Source organism: Rutidosis leptorrhynchoides, chromosome 5 (assembly GCF_046630445.1).
Source record: "Rutidosis leptorrhynchoides isolate AG116_Rl617_1_P2 chromosome 5, CSIRO_AGI_Rlap_v1, whole genome shotgun sequence".
Lineage (NCBI taxonomy): Eukaryota > Viridiplantae > Streptophyta > Magnoliopsida > Asterales > Asteraceae > Rutidosis > Rutidosis leptorrhynchoides.
In genome coordinates this window covers 206396802-206417517 of record NC_092337.1, presented here as the reverse complement: position 1 = coordinate 206417517, position 20716 = coordinate 206396802, and positions in this window count along the sequence as shown.

Sequence of the window (20716 nt, the reverse complement as noted above, 5' to 3'; positions counted from 1 at the left end):
AACAAAAGTTAATCCTTCTAACTTGACTTTTAAAATCAACTAAACACATGTTCTATATCTATATGATATGCTAACTTAATGATTTAAAACCTGGAAACACGAAAAACACCGTAAAACCGGATTTACGCCGTCGTAGTAACACCGCGGGCTGTTTTGGGTTAGTTAATTAAAAACTATGATAAACTTTGATTTAAAAGTTGTTATTCTGAGAAAATGAATTTTATTATGAACATGAAACTATATCCAAAAATTATGGTTAAACTCAAAGTGGAAGTATGTTTTCTAAAATGGTCATCTAGACGTCGTTCTTTCGACTGAAATGACTACCTTTACAAAAACGACTTGTAACTTATTTTTCCGACTAGAAACCTATACTTTTTTTGTTTAGATTCATAAAATAGAGTTCAATATGAAACCATAGCAATTTGATTCACTCAAAACGGATTTAAAATGAAGAAGTTATGGGTAAAACAAGATTGGATAATTTTTCTCATTTTAGCTACGTGAAAATTGGTAACAAATCTATTCCAACCATAACTTAATCAACTTGTATTATATATTATGTAATCTTGAGATACCATAGACACGTATACAATGTTTCGACCTATCATGTCGACACATCTATATATATTTTGGAACAACCATAGACACTCTATATGTGAATGTTGGAGTTAGCTATACAGGGTTGAGGTTGATTCCAAAATATATATAGTTTGAGTTGTGATCAATACTGAGATACGTATACACTGGGTCTTGGATTGATTCAAGATAATATTTATCGATTTATTTCTGTACATCTAACAGTGGACAACTAGTTGTAGGTTACTAACGAGGACAGCTGACTTAATAAACTTAAAACATCAAAATATATTAAAAGTGTTGTAAATATATTTTGAACATACTTTAATATATATGTATATATTGTTATAGGTTCGTGAATCAACCAGTGGCCAAGTCTTACTTCCCGACGAAGTAAAAATCTGTGAAAGTGAGTTATAGTCCCACTTTTAAAATCTAATATTTTTGGGATGAGAATACATGCAGGTTTTATAAATGATTTACAAAATAGACACAAGTACGTGAAACTACATTCTATGGTTGAATTATCGAAATCGAATATGCCCCTTTTTATTAAGTCTGGTAATCTAAGAATTAGGGAACAGACACCCTAATTGACGCGAATCCTAAAGATAGATCTATTGGGCCTAACAAACCCCATCCAAAGTACCGGATGCTTTAGTACTTCGAAATTTATATCATATCCGAAGGGTGTCCCGGAATGATGGGGATATTCTTATATATGCATCTTGTTATTGTCGGTTACCAGGTGTTCACCATATGAATGATTTTTATCTCTATGTATGGGATGTGTATTGAAATATGAAATCTTGTGGTCTATTGTTACGATTTGATATATATAGGTTAAACCTATAACTCACCAACATTTTTGTTGACGTTTTAAGCATGTTTATTCTCAGGTGATTATTAAGAGCTTCCGCTGTCGCATACTTAAATAAGGACAAGATTTGGAGTCCATGCTTGTATGATATTGTGTAAAAACTGCATTCAAGAAACTTATTTTGTTGTAACATATTTGTATTGTAAACCATTATGTAATGGTCGTGTGTAAACAGGATATTTTAGATTATCATTATTTGATAATCTACGTAAAGCTTTTTAAACCTTTATTGATGAAATAAAGGTTATGGTTTGTTTAAAAATGAATGCAGTCTTTGAAAAACGTCTCATATAGAGGTCAAAACCTCGCAACGAAATCAATTAATATGGAACGTTTTTAATCAATAAGAACGGGACATTTCATTCGGGTGGATTGTCTTTGCCAAGAGGTGATAGAAGATGCGGCAAAGTGAGTTAATGAAACTGGAGGCATTTTTCCCTGACCTCTAACCTGCTTGATCAGTAGTGTATGTCTGCCAGAATATTAATTATCTACTGATGGATCCAAAGAAGTTTACCCTCGATTAAATATCGAGCGGTCCAAGTGAGAATTCTTGTACAGTTCTAGATGATGGGCGAACTGTGCAAGAGTAAGATGGTGACATTCTGATGACAGAAGTGGATACAATCACGAGTGTTATACTCGTCAAGATCAATATTCGCTTCAAACTCCCATGTGGTCATAAACTCTACAAATGGCTCCTGATACACGCTCATAAATCTAAAACCGTTTCAGCTAATTGTTGTGTGTTTCCCCATTTGCCTGAAAACCCAAAAGATTTCTCAACTCTTCCACCCAGCCACACTACTCCATTATTTGTCAGTTAATGTACTTATTGTGCCTTTTTCGCCTATTTATCCAATTCCTCATAAACGGTTCATATATTCCCGGGTTATCCTACCCGCGAATAGATTTGGGCAATTCGTACTCGTTTGGAAGCTGATATCTACGTGCCAACTACAATAACTAAGCAATGTAGGTTATGTTTTAAAAATAACAAGACTTCTAATAACAATAAGATACGAAAAGTGTATATAATTTTTGAAAACAAATTCGAAATGAGGGCTTTAAAAATGGCACTTTCCATATTCCTGTTATCGACAAATATAGCTAAAATTACTGCAAACAATATCTAAACCAACTATAAATATATTTTAGGAAAAACTCAAAGCATACCCGTGATTGCAACAAATAATGCTTAAAAATAATTATAGCGAGTTAATCGTAATAAGCAATTTTATTCAAAGTATGATGACTTTTAAGCGTACAACAATCATAATGATCATTTTTAATTACGTTAAATATTTTAAAACATCAAACTCTTCCTATGATGCCTTCAAGTCGTGATCTCAAACCATTTTTATCGAAAAATATTCATTTTAGCAAAAACTTACATAATAAGAAAAATCAAAGACTAGGTTCCCACTTTATTCTTAAGTCAATGATATCTTAATTTTTGACTAGTTTTCAAGTCATCCTAAGTTTTAAAAATGTTTTAACATTAGGAAAAATCGAAAGCCTAATTTTGTACATTTTCTCAAAATTGAAATTTTAAACAAAATGATCTTAAATTGTTCCCAAACTTGTTCCTAAGTGTTTTAGGTGAATCACTAAGCCTAAATGAGCTAGCAAAACATTAAAATCCCAAAACATTCATCAATTTCTATCCTAGAACACGAATTCACGAATCATATGCCAAAAGTGAACCAAAATGCCTCAATCGAAACTAAAAACTAGCACACAATAATCACATTGTCTAACTAAGCATGCAAGGAATCAAAATCAAGCATGAAACACAAATTTTTACAAAAGTTAAAAATTAAACCCTAAGCAAAAATTCGATTTTTAACCGTGAAAATGTACCTTAATCGGGAAATTGACAATGGAAATGAGTTTAGGAGGATCAAGAGACTTAGATTGGAACTTTGAATCGTGAAATTTTATTGAAAATTGATGGTGGTGGTGGTCTTGGGAGGCATCGGCCGTAGCAAAAGGGAAGGAGAAAGAAAAGAAAAAAGAAAGAAAAGAAGAAGAAGAAGAAGAAGAAGAAGAAGAAGAAGAAGAAGAAGAAGAAGAAGAAGAAGAAGAAGAAGAAGAAGAAGAAGAAGAAGAAGAAGAAGAAGAAGAAGAAGAAGAAAGGAAAAGAAAAAGAAAAATGGGCCCGTGTGACGCACGAACTTATTTCCTCAGCCCGACTCGTGATTTGTAAGACACTAAATTTTAATACATCAGAAAGTGTCGGCAGAAAGTGTCACCATGAAATGTTCTCAGAAGTGTCAGGAAAAGAGTGCCTATACTTACGCATTTTCAGATTTTACATCAGAATGAGAACCTGGCAGTTTCAGTCCTTGAATTTCTGATAACTGTGCTGTCTTCGGTTTTAGTAGAAATGCGTGCCGCGCACTTGGTTGCGCGCCGCGCAAAAGGTGCTGGCAAACCAAGTCGTGGTTTTCAATATTTTAGAGGGGCATTTGGGTCTTTTCACTTGAGGGTTAGTTTTTGAGCCACAAAACTGACCCAATGCTTATCTTATCCTCAATTCACCTCTTTTCACATACTTTCATCTTTATAGAGAGAGAAAGAGTTAGAGAGAGAGAGCTTGATTTGGAGAAGAAGTTGGATTCTCACCAAAGCTCGAGTATTAAAGTTGTTCATCTCGCTCCTAGCTATGTTTTGGTTGTTGTGGTAAGTTCTAACTCGGAATTTCATTGTTTGATTTGATATTCAAAGTTAGGGTTTGAACTTGGTTTGTTGAGAAACCCATTTAAACTCATTAAGTGAGTTTATTAATGCTAGCAATCGGATTTTATATTGGCGTTGGTGGATTTTAGGTTGGTTGAGGTTTTGGCCATGTTTAAGACTTGCAATATGGGTTAAATCACTAGGTTTAGTGATTATGGTGGTGTTGAAACCCATTTGGGTGTATTTGGTTGACTAATATTGAAATTAGTCAAAATTAAGGTTTATGTGTCAATCTGGGTAAGATAAGTCTTATGATTTGGTTTAATTGGTGTATTAGGGCCATTTTCACTTGTGTTAGTGATTATTGGTTAGTTTGGGCGCGGTTTATGCTTGGAAGTGCATTTGGGTCGAAATTGCACTAAGTGTCAATTTAGGTTGATTTGTAATCTACCCTAGTTGTGTAGTATGTTATGTGATAAATGGAATAGGTACATTCCATTGGCGAGTTGCGGATTATTCGGTTGCATTCATCGAGGCGCTAAGGTGAGTGAAATATTTATACATGTATGTATGTAGTTTATTTACTCGTACGCGATGTGGGCCTTCGGTTCCACATCGTAAGTATTGGTGTTATGTCACAAGTTGGTGACTTATTGATAGTATGGGTGATGAGAACTACGGGTCGGTGGTGTCTTGATAGGAGATTCACAAGTCGGTGACACCTCATGGTGGTTCACAGGTGATGACCCCTTATATTGTAGTGACCCAAACTTTTCCTTGATTATATATTAAATGAAAACTATATTTACATGATTAAATGTTTCCAACATGTTAAGCAATCAAACTTGTTAAGAATTTATTAATTGAAACGGATTTTGTGTTAACATTTGACCACCCAGTTTGTCCGATGATTCACGAACGTTATAACTTGTATATGACATGATATTATATATATGAACATATATATATATATATATATATATATATATATATATATATATATATATATATATATATATATATATATATATATATATATATGTTTAACATGATGAAATGATAAGTAAGTATCTTATTATGTATATTAACAATGAACCTTATACATAAAACAAGACTACTAACCTAAGAAATTCAAAACGATATCTATACGTAACGATTATTGTTGTAATAACGTCTTAATATTTATATATCATATTAAGATATATTAGTACATCATGTTATCATAATAATGTAATAATTTAACATCTCATTAGATATAATAACAATGGGATTAATTACATTTAACGAAATCGTTAACTTATAGGTTCCGAAACAACATGTACATGTAACGACTAACGATGACTTAATGACTCAGTTAAAATCTATATACATGTGATGTATTAAGATGTATTTTTACACTTTTTAAAGAATTCATGACACATATCAAAGTACTTCTACTTAACAAAAATTCTTACAATTACATTCTCATTCATTTTCATCAACAATTCTACTCGTATGCACCCGTATTCGTACTCGTACAATACACAGCTCCTAGATGTACATATTATTAGTATATACACTTCAATGATCAGCGCTTAGCGGCCCTTAATGAGCCATCAAACATGTGGGAACCATTCTTTGTAATCTAGTATGAATTATTTAGCAAGATTACAAAAATGTTATTAATCATTCATGACTTATTTACAAGAAAACAAACTTACATATCCTTTATATCTAATCCATATATCACGACCTAAAACACATACAAACACCTTCATTCTTCAATTTTCTTCATCTAATTGAACTCTCTAAAGTTCTATATTCAAGTTCTAAGTTTTCCTTTATAATTCTATAAGTTCTAGTTCCATAAAATCAATAATACTTTCAAGTTTGCAAGTATACTTCCAAGCTTTCTAATCCATTCCAAGTAATCATCTAAGATCAAGAAACCTTTGTTATTTACAGTAGGTTATCATTCTAATTCAAGGTAATACTCATATTCAAGCTTTGATTCAATTTCTATAACTATAACTATCTTAATTCGAGTAAAAAATCTTACTTGAACTTGTTTTTGTCTCATGATTCTACTTCAAGAATTTCCAAGCTATCCAAGATCCTTTGAAGCTCTAGATCATTTCTTGTTATTTCTAGTAGGTTTACCTAGTATACTTGAGGTAGTAATGATTTTCATAACATCATTCGATTCATATATATATATATATATATATATATATATATATATATATATATATATATATATATATATATATATATATATATATATATATAACTATTTTATTCGAAGATTTAAACTTGTAATCACTAGAACATAGTTTAGTTAATTCTAAACTTATTCGCAAACAAAGTTAATCCTTCTAACTTAACTTTAAAATCAACTAAACACATGTTCTATATCTATATGATATGTTAACTTAATGATTTAAAACCTGGAAACACGAAGAACACCGTAAAACCGGACATACGCCGTCATAGTAAAACCGCGGGCTGTTTTGGGTTAGATAATTAAAAACTATGATAAACTTTGATTTAAAAGTTGTCCTTCTGGGAAAATAATTTTTCTTATGAACGTGAAACTATATCTAAAAATCATGGTTAAACTCAAAGTGCAAGTATGTTTTTCAAAATGGTCATTAAGACGTCGTTCTTTCTACTGAAATGACTACCTCTTACAAAAACGACTTGTAACTTGTATTTCTGACTATAAACTTATACTTTTTCTGTTTAGTTTCATAAATTTTAATTCATTATGAAACCATAGCAACTTGATTCACTCAGAACGGATTTAAAACGAAGAAGTTATGGGTAAATCAAAATTGGATAAATTTGTTTGTTGTAGCTACGTGAAATTTGTAACAAATCTATACCAACCATAACTTAACTAACTTATATTATATTATACATGTATTCTAACATATATTATGTAATCTTGATAGACCATAGACACGTATACAATGTTTTGACATATCATATCGACGTCATCTATATATATTATTTGGAACAACCATTGACACTCTATATGCAGTAATGCTAGAGTTAGCTATACAGGGTTGAGGATGATTGTAAAGACCCGTCCTAATCCTCCTGGACGAAGTCATCAACATTTGGTTCCATTGCGATGATCGACTCCAAGTAATGTCCTTAACATGAGCAAATGCACAGCGGAAGACTTAATTCGTACCTGAGAATAACATGCTTAAAAACGTCAACATAAAGTTGTTGAGATATAGGTTTAATGCTAGCAGCGTTATAACTATGGACCACAAGATTTTATATAGATAAACATAATACACTCGCAAGTGTATGTAAAAGTAGTTGAGCACTTGGTAACCATACTTAACATTTAAATCATCGCAGCATATTCTTAAATAATCACTACACCGTACCAAGTGTAGTATACATAAACGAAGTACTGTGCAACCGTTTAAAACTGGTCGTCCAGCCCGGTTGGGGTTGTCAGGCCCGATAGATCTATCAACAGGATTCGCGTTTACATTCCTCATGTAAATATTAGCTACCAAGTATAAAGAAATATGCCATGGTACAACTCAACGTAGAATTTATTTTTGATCACTTGTGTCCATAACATAAATCATAAAATGCATGTATGCTCATCCCAAAATATTTAGAGTTTAAAAGGGACTATATACTCACCTAATGTATTTTGTAGTAAAAATACGTATAACATCATTGATCAAGTATAAGGTTGGCCTTGGATTCACGAACCTATATTGGTTGTAATTAAATTAAAACACATAATTAAATTCGAACAACTTTGTATAAATGTAAATTCATTAGTTATATTCTTTTTATATTAATAATATGTATATTTCATATTTACATTAACAATATTAATTTTGTAAAAAAAATGATAATAGTTATAATTCTTGATTTTACTAATAAAGGTAATAATTATATTAATAATAATAATAATAATGATGATGTTTATAATAATAGTTAAAATATTAATTTTTATTGTTAATGATATTTATATTTATAATAATGATAATAATAATAGTAATAATAAGGATAATCTTAATTCTTAATAATGATAATTTTTAATAAATATAATGACTCTAGTCAAAATATTAATTTTATAAAAAAAGTGTTTTTTAAAAAAAAAATTTATAACTTTGATAGTTTTCATTAAAATGATACTTAATACTTATTTTAGCATTTATAATAATAATACACATAATACTTATAGTAATAATAATAACTAATGATAACAATAATAATAACATTATCAATAATAATAATAATAATAATAATAATAATAATAATAATAATAATAATAATAATAATGATAATAATATAAATAATAATAATAATAATAATAATAATATAAATAATAAATTGAATTGTATACCCTTTGGAGAGTCATTCTAAAAAGAGTTGCCCACGACTAGGCTCGAACCCGCGACCTCTCGGTTGCATACAACACACCTAACCGTTCCTCCGTTCTTTCATTTCTGATTTATGACCTTACCCAGTTAATTTTAAACCGATATCTTATGTTTTCCTTTTTCTTCTTCGATTAATCACTAATTCATCCAGGGATCAATTCATGTTACTATATTCTAAATATATTAATTTAGGATTTGAATTAAATACAGAAAACGTTTGTGATTAACTGAATTAATTAAAACAGAAAAGATTAATTAACGGATGCTGGGACAGAAAATATAGAACGAGTATGAACCCATAAATTGATTTTTGATTTCCAGATGTTTTTAACAAAAAACTTCAACATGAATTGTGTTTGAAATCTTTCATAGAAACTTTAGAAATTAACAATTGAACCTAAAACATTAAAATAGATTCGAATTTTGAGATTAACGGATCGTTTGACTTTTTGTTTCAAACCTTTGACTTCAAAATTTGAATTCAATTCGATGAATTGGAAGTTAAAACCTTTCAGATAGTTTGAACAAATAATTCCTAACCTAACATCAAGGTTGGAGAACTCGGATCTCGGGGAGATCTCGTTTGGACATATTTGAGGAGATCTCGGCATCTCGGAAAAATCTCGGGGAGATCTCGGACGTTGACTTGTGTTGACTTTCTAGTTTTTTTAAATATAAATATGTATAAATATATAAATATATGTATATTTATATGGATTTTTACGAGAAAATTTGAGAAATGAGCGAAAAATTAGAAGAAAATCCGAGAAATTGCGATAAAATCCGAGAAATTAAGAGAAAATCCGAGATCTCACCGAGAAAATCCGAGAAATCGTGACGTTGACCGAGATTTTAACCGTTGACCGAGAAATCTCAACGAGATGGGAAAATATTCTCGGCTGAGTTTTGAAACCGAGATCTCCCCGAGATCTCGCCGAGAAATTCCGAGATCTGCAACACTGCCTAACAGCAATAAAGGATTTTTAAATCGAACTCTAATTCAAGGTATTCGACAAAAAGTTCAAGAACAGAGGCGCCTGTGGTTGTTCTTGGTTTATCCATTTAAATTCGATTGAATTATGGCTGCTAAGGTTAATGTATAGCTGTTAGTCGACGAAAGGATGTTGTATGAATACCCTAACACCAGAATTGATTGATTATATACTGGGTTTTGAATTAATCAGACACAAGGACAGAATAAAAATAAATAAATAAATAAATAAAGATATAACCTGTATACGATTGTTACTGATTTGTTTGATTCTGTGATTTTATTCAATTCTAAAGGATGTAGTTAAACAGATGAATCCAAAACCGATATATATTCGATGTGGATTGCACAAAAGTTGATCCTGTGTTTGGTTTTTGTATATAACTCAATATCTATATTTATTTGGTTATTCTTAATTTCCATAAATCTGTATTCTGTATTTATATAAATAATTACATAATGTACCAGTATAAGTATTTATGTATACGTATATTTTTATTTGTGTTGTTCTTATATATTTCTGCAATTACCTTTTATAAGTAATCTTTTATATAATTATGTTGATATTATATCTAATATTATAAAAGATAATAAAAATAACAATACATTAATAATAATACTAATCTTAATATCTATACTTATATCTTATATATATGATTAATATAAATAAAAAATTACGTATACTAATAATACTAATAATGATAATAATTATATAAATAACAATGATAATAGTAATTATTAATAACAATTAAAAGTGATATTATTAATAATAAAAATGATAAATTGTATTATTTCTATCATAGTATTTATAATTTTACTAATGTTTTTTTTAATGATAATGATAATTTAAATATAATAATAATAGTAATCCTAATGATAACCTAAATCATAATTTTATTATAAAATTAATCATATATAAAAATATTAGTAACCATAAGAAATTAATTGTATCAACTTTCATACATATATATATATATACTGAAAATAACAATTTGACAAGTAATGATATTAATATTAATGTTATTAATAGTAATGGAAGTAATAATATCATTAGTATAACAATTATATTTTAAACTCGTAATACAAAATATCTGATTATATTATCATTTAATCTTGTTAATGAAAACAAAATACATTCATGTAAAATATTATATATCTAATTCACATATTTGTTCGTGAATCGTCCGGCATGGTCAAAGGGTAACTGATTATACGAATATAGATTTCAAACTTTCTAGACGCAACATTACAGATTTTGCTTATCGTGTCGGAATTATATAAAGATTAAAGTTTAAATTTGGTCGGAAATTTCCGGGTCATTACAGTACCTACCCGTTAAAGAAACTTCATCCCCGAAATTTGATAGAGATCATCAATAAGAATGTTCTCATGATGTATAGGAGATGAATATGGAGTTTTATCATATTTAAGTAATATAGATAAAACAATTTGGTTATGCGAAGAGTATAAGTGAAGCTATCGTGAGAGAGTGAAATGAGTAAGTATGGAATCGTTTTACCCGTTGATGTAGTTATGACTGATTTCCGGAATTTATGGGATTTTAAAAAAAATATTACGTAATAAGATTTGGTTCTTCGGCGATCAGGATCTTCTTTGATTTAATACGACAATCTGTTTCGATTTCTCTGTCGGATATTTTACTATAAATCTACTCCTTCGTTTCCTTATTTCTCACATTTTCTACTCTTTCTCCTTAATTCCTACTTTAAGACATTCGTCAATATGCTCCATCCCATTCTGATCCTTGATATACTCTTAATTTTCACATATGTCATTCTTCTTTTTCATCTACCACCAGAAGAATCTATTTACTTCTACTATACTCTTGTGTTTATAGTGTTTCTAGTTCTCCCGTGTCTCTATATTGCTATTTACATCGATATACACGGTTTGTAAATTCTGGGTGGTTGTTGGGTTTTATATCCTTCATTATTTTCCGGAACTTCATGCTTTCGTTTTCTCTTCCCGACTTCTAGTCAAGCGAGTAATGGTTCAGAATTCGTAGGTATGAGATTCGGAATGAACATAGCTAATGCTCTAAGATAGAAATGATAATGGAAAAATTTTGATTTGTCAAACTACCAGAATATCCTGGAAAAGATAGAACTATCAAGATGGTATGTTCCTAATATGTTTGGGGATTGGATAGAATGTAAGAGCCGTGTAACATGGCACATGATAATGGTACTGAGAATCATCACATTCCATTAGAAACTCAACATGACTTACTGTAATATAATGACGTTGATCAAGTGTCATTATATTATACTAATCCATGCTTCTGTTCCCAACACTACTTCAAAACATTCATATTTTAAACTAGAAGGTTTCAAAATTTAGAAACTAAAATAGTTTCTTTTATGATGTGACACAGATAGCGCGAAGCGATAAATGATTTCAGATAAGAATAGTTATAAAAATATCTTCAGAAATATTGAGGATATTGATAATGAAAGATATGATGATATCTTAGAATATTTAAGATAATGATGATGATGAAGAATATTGTCCGCAAAGATTTTAGAGTAAGGAGCAAGGTATGTACTAAGGATTTCAGCAGGCACTGAATCTTTTAGATTCTTTGAAGTCAACCTTATTCTTTGTGATTTGTTCACGGTTTTCTTCATAGTTTCGCATAATCCACTTTTCGGTGCTAAATTTTCTATTGAGTGTTCCTAATGTAGTGACCCGAACTTTTCCATGTTTATATATATTAATTGAGATTGATATTTACATGATTAAATGTTTCCAACATGTTAAGCAATCAAACTTTTTAAGACTTGATTAATTGAAATATGTTTCATATAGACAATTGACCACCCAAGTTGACCGGTGATTCACGAACGTTAAAACTTGTAAAAACTATATGATGACATATATATGGATATATATATAGTTAACATGATACTATGATAAGTAAACATATCATTAAGTATATTAACAATGAACTACATATATAAAAACAAGACTACTAACTTAATGATTTTTAAACGAGACATATATGTAACGATTATCGTTGTAAAGACATTTAATGTATATATATCATATTAAGAGATATTCATACATGATAATATCATGATAATATAATAATTTAAAATCTCATTTGATATTATAAACATTGGGTTAACAACATTTAACAAGATCGTTAACCTAAAGGTTTCAAAACAACACTTACATGTAACGACTAACGATGACTTAACGACTCAGTTAAAATGTATATACATGTAGTGTTTTAATATGTATTTATACACTTTTGAAAGACTTCAATACACTTATCAAAATACTTCTACTTAACAAAAATGCTTACAATTACATCCTCGTTCAGTTTCATCAACAATTCTACTCGTATGCACCCGTATTCGTACTCGTACAATACACAGCTTTTAGATGTATGTACTATTGGTATATACACTCCAATGATCAGCTCTTAGCAGCCCATGTGAGTCACCTAACACATGTGGGAACCATCATTTGGCAACTAGCATGAAATATCTCATAAAATTACAAAAATATGAGTAATCATTCATGACTTATTTACATGAAAACAAAATTACATATCCTTTATATCTAATCCATACACCAACGACCAAAAACACCTACAAACACTTTCATTCTTCAATTTTCTTCATCTAATTGATCTCTCTCAAGTTCTATCTTCAAGTTCTAAGTGTTCTTCATAAATTCCAAAAGTTCTAGTTTCATAAAATCAAGAATACTTTCAAGTTTGCTAGCTCACTTCCAATCTTGTAAGGTGATCATCCAACCTCAAGAAATCTTTGTTTCTTACAGTAGGTTATCATTCTAATACAAGGTAATAATCATATTCAAACTTTGGTTCAATTTCTATAACTATAACAATCTTATTTCAAGTGATGATCTTACTTGAACTTGTTTTCGTGTCATGATTCTGCTTCAAGAACTTCGAGCCATCCAAGGATCCATTGAAGCTAGATCCATTTTTCTCTTTTCCAGTAGGTTTATCCAAGGAACTTAAGGTAGTAATGATGTTCATAACATCATTCGATTCATATATATAAAGCTATCTTATTCGAAGGTTTAAACTTGTAATCACTAGAACATAGTTTAGTTAATTCTAAACTTGTTCGCAAACAAAAGTTAATCCTTCTAACTTGACTTTTAAAATCAATTAAACACATGTTCTATATCTATATGATATGCTAACTTAATGATTTAAAACCTGGAAACACAAAAAACACCGTAAAACCGGATTTACGCCGTCGTAGTAACACCGCGGGCTGTTTTGGGTTAGTTAATTAAAAACTATGATAAACTTTGATTTTAAAGTTTTTATTCTGAGAAAATGATTTTTATTATGAACATGAAACTATATCCAAAAATTATGATTAAACTCAAAGTGGAAGTATGTTTTCTAAAATGGTCATCTAGACGTCGTTCTTTCGACTGAAATGACTACCTTTACAAAAATGACTTGTAACTTATTTTTCCGACTATAAACCTATACTTTTCTGTTTAGATTCATAAAATAGAGTTCAATATGAAACCATAGCAATTTGATTCACTCAAAACGGATTTAAAATGAAGAAGTTATGGGTAAAACAAGATTGGATAATTTTTCTCATTTTAGCTACGTGAAAATTGGTAACAAATCTATTCCAACCATTACTTAATCAACTTGTATTGTATATTATGTAATTTTGAGATACCATAGACACGTATACAATGTTTCGACCTATCATGTCGACACATCTATATATATTTCGGAACAACCATAGACACTCTATATGTGAATGTTGGAGTTAGCTATACAGGGTTGAGGTTGATTCCAAAATATATATAGTTTGAGTTGTGATCAATACTGAGATATGTATACACTGGGTCGTGGATTGATTCAAGATAATATTTATCGATTTATTTCTGTACATCTAACTGTGGACAACTAGTTGTAGGTTACTAACGAGGACAGCTGACTTAATAAACTTAAAACATCAAAATATATTAAAAGTGTTGTAAATATATTTTGAACATACTTTGATATATATGTATATATTGTTATAGGTTCGTGAATCAACCAGTGGCCAAGTCTTACTTCCCGACGAAGTAAAAATCTGTGAAAGTGAGTTATAGTCCCACTTTTAAAATCTAATATTTTTGGGATGAGAATACATGCAGGTTTTATAAATGATTTACAAAATAGACACAAGTACGTGAAACTACATTCTATGGTTGAATTATCGAAATCGAATATGCCCCTTTTTATTAAGTCTGGTAACCTAAGAATTAGGGAACAGACACCCTAATTGACGCGAATCCTAAAGATAGATCTATTGGGCCTAACAAACCCCATCCAAAATACCGGATGCTTTAGTACTTCGAAATCTATATCATATCCGAAGGGTGTCCCGGAATGATGGGGATATTCTTATATATGCATCTTGTTAATGTCGGTTACCAGGTGTTCACCATATGAATGATTTTTATCTCTATGTATGGGATGTGTATTGAAATATGAAATCTTGTGTTCTATTGTTACGATTTGATATATATAGGTTAAACCTATAACTCACCAACATTTTTGTTGACGTTTAAATCATGTTTATTCTCAGGTGAATATTAAGAGCTTCCGCTGTTGCATACTAAAATAAGGACAAGATTTGGAGTCCATGTTTGTATGATATTGTGTAAAAACTGCATTCAAGAAACTAATTTCGATGTAACATATTTGTATTGTAAACCATTATGTAATGGTCGTGTGTAAACAGGATATTTTAGATTATCATTATTTGATAATCTACGTAAAGCTTTTTAAACCTTTATTTATGAAATAAAGGTTATGGTTTGTTTTAAAAATGAATGCAGTCTTTGAAAAACATCTCATATAGAGGTCAAAACCTCGCAACGAAATCAAATAATATGGAACGTTTTTAATCAATAAGAACGGGACATTTCAGTTGGTATCAGAGCGTTGGTCTTAGAGAACCAGAATTTTTCATTAGTGTGTCTTATCGAGTTTGTTAGGATGCATTAGTGAGTCTGGACTTCGACCGTGTTTACTTGAAAAATGATTGCTTAACAAATTTTGTTGGAAACTATATATTTTTAACATGTGAATATTATGTGATATATTAATCTCTTAACGCGTTTGATATTATGTGATAGATGTCTACCTCTAGAACAAGTCCCATTGACTCACCTAATAATAATGAAGAGTCAAATGTAAATTGGAATGATTCGTGGACTGATTCACAAGTTCCCGAAGAGGAACCGGAAGAAGAGTCGGAACCGGAAGAAGAATCGGAACCGGAAGAAGAATCGGAACCGGATGAAGAAATAGAACCGGTGGGGGAAATAATAAAACGGTTAAGTAAAAGAAAATCCTCAACCAACCGACCAAGGTTAATTATGGTCAATGGTGTTTCCGCCAAGGAAGCAAAATATTGGGAGGATTACCAATTCTCCGATGAATCGGATTCCGACGAGAATTCCGATGATGTTATAGAAATTACCCCAACTGAATTTAAAAAGGCAAAAGAAAATAATAAGGGAAAGGGCATAAAAATAGAGAAATCTAATTCCAACCCCGATGAACTTTATATGTATCGTCAACGCCCGAAGTCCTTAAGTTGTAACAATGACCCGGGAACCTCTAAACCACCAGGTTTTTCTAAACCAATGTGGACAACGACGGCTCGTATTAGGGGAACATCATATATCCCTAGAAACTTGGCAAAACGAACCAAAACCGAAGAAGAAGAAACGAGCGAGTCGGAATAAGATAGTTGTATTCGTGTGGTGTAATATATGTAATATAGTGTTCTTATGCTTTATGATATATGTAAAAATTGCTTGTATTAATAAGTATTTTTTTATGAATCTAACTCTTGTCTATTTTACAGTTTAAAAACACAAAATGGATAGACAACCCAATATTTTAAGAGACCTACCCGGAGACATGATTGATGAAATCTTGTCTAGAGTCGGCCAGAATTCCTCGGCACAACTATTTAAGGCGAGATCAGTTTGTAAGACATTCGAAGAACGTTCCAAGAATGTCTTGGTTTATAAGAGACTTTCGTTTGAAAGATGGGGGATATCACATTGGGAAACCCATAAGTTACGATGTGTTTACTTTGACGCATATATTGCGGGGAACCCAAATGCTATTTTACGCAACGGGTTAAGAAATTATTTTGACTCAATATATCCGAATATTGGACTTCGTGATTTAGAAAAAGCGGCTAACATGCAACATAAAGAAGCATGTTATGCTTACGGATTAGTAATGTTCGCTTCTCACCAAAGTGAGAACAAGAACATCGGGCTACAACTATTAAACAAAACGTTTCCACAAGTGACGGAGTCGGTAATTGGGGTAAGAAATGAGGTTTTTAGATTATTACGGGACTGTTGGACATTACGTAACCCTCGTCCCTTTGACGACGTTACAACACGATATCTTATCAACGGCCATAACGGTTATGTTGCACAAGACCAAGGATGGGAAGTAGTCCTAGTAAAACCAGAATGCATGACTTGTTTCTGGACGTATGAATTACGTGTCTTTATTGCCTTTGCTGAACGACTTGTGTACTAGCTAGAATTATCTTCACAACTATCTTGTATCAAAGTTATTGTGTGCTATATTTCATGCTTTATGTAAAATAAGCGGTATTGTAAGTTTGTAAAATATTGTATAAAAGTTTGAACGCGAAATATTATTATAATCAGTTTTTCATATAGAATTGTAGTAGTTGAATTGTATATTAGCTACTAAGTATGAACTTAACGGGTAGGTACTACTCGAATTTAAACTTATAAAACGCTAATATGAAGAAAAAGCTTTTATAAATGAGTTCATATTATGCTACGAAATACTATTAACTACTCTTAATATTCTGTATGATTAACTTGTTCCATTTAACTATTTTGAAGGAAATGGCACCGACTACTCGACACACCGTGAATATGAATGAAGAGGAATTCCGTACTTTTCTAGCTTCAAACATAGCCGCAGTACAGGCTGCGCTACATACCAACAATAACCTTGGATCTAGCAGTACAGGAAATCGTGTAGGATGCACCTACAAAGAATTCACTGCCTGCAAACCTTTGGAATTTGATGGAACCGAAGGACCGATCGGATTGAAACGGTGGACCGAGAAGGTCGAATCGGTGTTTGCCATAAGTAAGTGTACTGAAGAGGACAAAGTAAAGTACGCTACGCATACCTTCACAGGTTCTGCGTTAACATGGTGGAATACCTATCTAGAGCAAGTGGGACAAGACGATGCGTACGCACTACCGTGGTCAGCATTCAAGCACTTGATGAACGAGAAGTACCGTCCCAGAACCGAGGTCAATAAGCTCAAGACAGAACTTAGAGGGTTACGAACCCAAGGATTTGATATTACCACGTACGAAAGACGATTCACAGAATTGTGCCTATTGTGTCCGGGAGCATTCGAAGATGAGGAAGAGAAGATCGACGCGTTTGTGAAAGGATTACCGGAAAGAATCCAAGAAGATATAAGTTCACACGAGCCCGCCTCCATACAACAGGCATGTAGAATGGCTCACAAACTCGTGAACCAAATTGAAGAAAGAATTAAAGAACAGACTGCTGAAGAGGCCAATGTGAAGCAAGTCAAAAGAAAGTGGGAGGAAAACGGTGATAAGAATCACCAATACAACAACAACAGCAATTACAACAATAATCGCAACAATTATCCCAACAATCGCAACATCAATCGCAACTACAACAAACGGCCCAACAACAACAACAACAACAACAGCAACTACAACAATCATCCCAACAACAATAATAACCGCAACAACAACAACAATCAGAAGCAACTATGCCAAAGGTGTGAAAAGAATCACTCGGGGTTTTGCACCAAATTTTGCAACAAGTGTAAAAGAAATGGTCATAGCGCGGCGAAGTGTGTGGTCTACGGACCAGGGGTTAATAGAACGAAAGGAACAAATGGTATCGGAACGAGTAATGGCGGAGCAAGTAGTGTCGGAGCAAGTTATGCCAATGTAGTTTGTTATAAATGTGGAAAACCGGGCCACATTATTAGAAATTGCCCGAACCAGGAGAACACGAATGGACAAGGCCGTGGAAGAGTTTTCAATATTAATGCGGCAGAGGCACAGGAAGACCCGGAGCTTGTTACGGGTACGTTTCTTATTGACAATAAATCTGCTTACGTTTTATTTGATTCGGGTGCGGATAGAAGCTATATGAGTAGAGATTTTTGTGCTAAATTAAGTTGTCCATTGACGCCTTTGGATAGTAAATTTTTACTCGAATTAGCAAATGGTAAATTAATTTCAGCAGATAATATATGTCGGAATCGAGAAATTAAACTGGTTAGCGAAACATTTAAGATTGATTTGATACCAGTAGAGTTAGGGAGTTTTGATGTGATAATCGGTATGGACTGGTTGAAAGAAGTGAAAGCGGAGATCGTTTGTTACAAAAATGCAATTCGCATTATACGAGAAAAAGGAAAACCCTTAATGGTGTACGGAGAAAAGGGCAACACGAAGCTACATCTTATTAGTAATTTGAAGGCACAAAAACTAATAAGAAAAGGTTGCTATGCTGTTCTAGCACACGTCGAGAAAGTACAAACTGAAGAAAAGAGCATCAATGATGTTCCCGTCGCAAAAGAATTTCCTGATGTATTTCCGAAAGAATTACCGGGATTACCCCCACATCGATCCGTCGAATTTCAAATAGATCTTGTACCAGGAGCTGCACCAATAGCTCGTGCTCCTTACAGACTCGCACCCAGCGAGATGAAAGAACTACAAAGCCAATTACAAGAACTTTTAGAGCGTGGTTTCATTCGGCCAAGCACATCACCGTGGGGAGCTCCTGTTTTGTTTGTCAAGAAGAAAGATGGTACATTCAGGTTGTGTATCGACTACCGAGAGTTGAACAAACTTACCATCAAGAACCGCTACCCACTACCGAGAATCGATGACTTATTTAATCAACTACAAGGCTCGTCTGTTTATTCAAAGATTGACTTACGTTCCGGGTATCATCAAATGCGGGTGAAAGAAGATGATATTCCAAAGACTGCTTTCAGAACACGTTACGGTCATTACGAGTTTATGGTCATGCCGTTTGGTTTAACTAATGCACCAGCTGTGTTCATGGACCTTATGAACCGAGTGTGTGGACCATACCTTGACAAGTTTGTCATTGTTTTCATTGATGACATACTTATTTACTCAAAGAATGACCAAGAACACGGTGAACATTTGAGAAAGGTGTTAGAAGTATTGAGGAAGGAAGAATTGTACGCTAAGTTTTCAAAGTGTGCATTTTGGTTGGAAGAAGTTCAATTCCTCGGTCACATAGTGAACAAAGAAGGTATTAAGGTGGATCCGGCAAAGATAGAAACTATTGAAAAGTGGGAAACCCCGAAAACTCCGAAACACATACGCCAGTTTTTAGGACTAGCTGGTTACTACAGAAGGTTCATCTAAGACTTTTCCAGAATAGCAAAACCCTTGACTGCATTAACGCATAAAGGGAAGAAATTTGAATGGAATGATGAACAAGAGAAAGCGTTTCAGTTATTGAAGAAAAAGGTAACTACGGCACCTATATTGTCATTGCCTGAAGGGAATGATGATTTTGTGATTTATTGTGATGCATCAAAGCAAGGTCTCGGTTGTGTATTAATGCAACGAACGAAGGTGATTGCTTATGCGTCTAGACAATTGAAGATTCACGAACAAAATTATACGACGCATGATTTGGAATTAGGCGCGGTTGTTTTTGCATTAAAGACTTGGAGGCACTACTTATATGGGGTCAAAAGTATTATATATACCGACCACAAAAGTCTTCAACACATATTTAATCAGAAACAACTGAATATGAGACAGCGTAGGTGGATTGAATTATTGAATGATTATGACTTTGAGATTCGTTACCACCCGGGGAAGGCAAATGTGGTAGCCGATGCCTTGAGCAGGAAGGACAGAGAACCCATTCGAGTAAAATCTATGAATATAATGATTCATAATAACATTACTACTCAAATAAAGGAGGCGCAACAAGGAGTTTTAAAAGAGGGAAATTTAAAGGATGAAATACCCAAAGGATCGGAGAAGCATCTTAATATTCGGGAAGACGGAACCCGGTATAGGGCTGAAAGG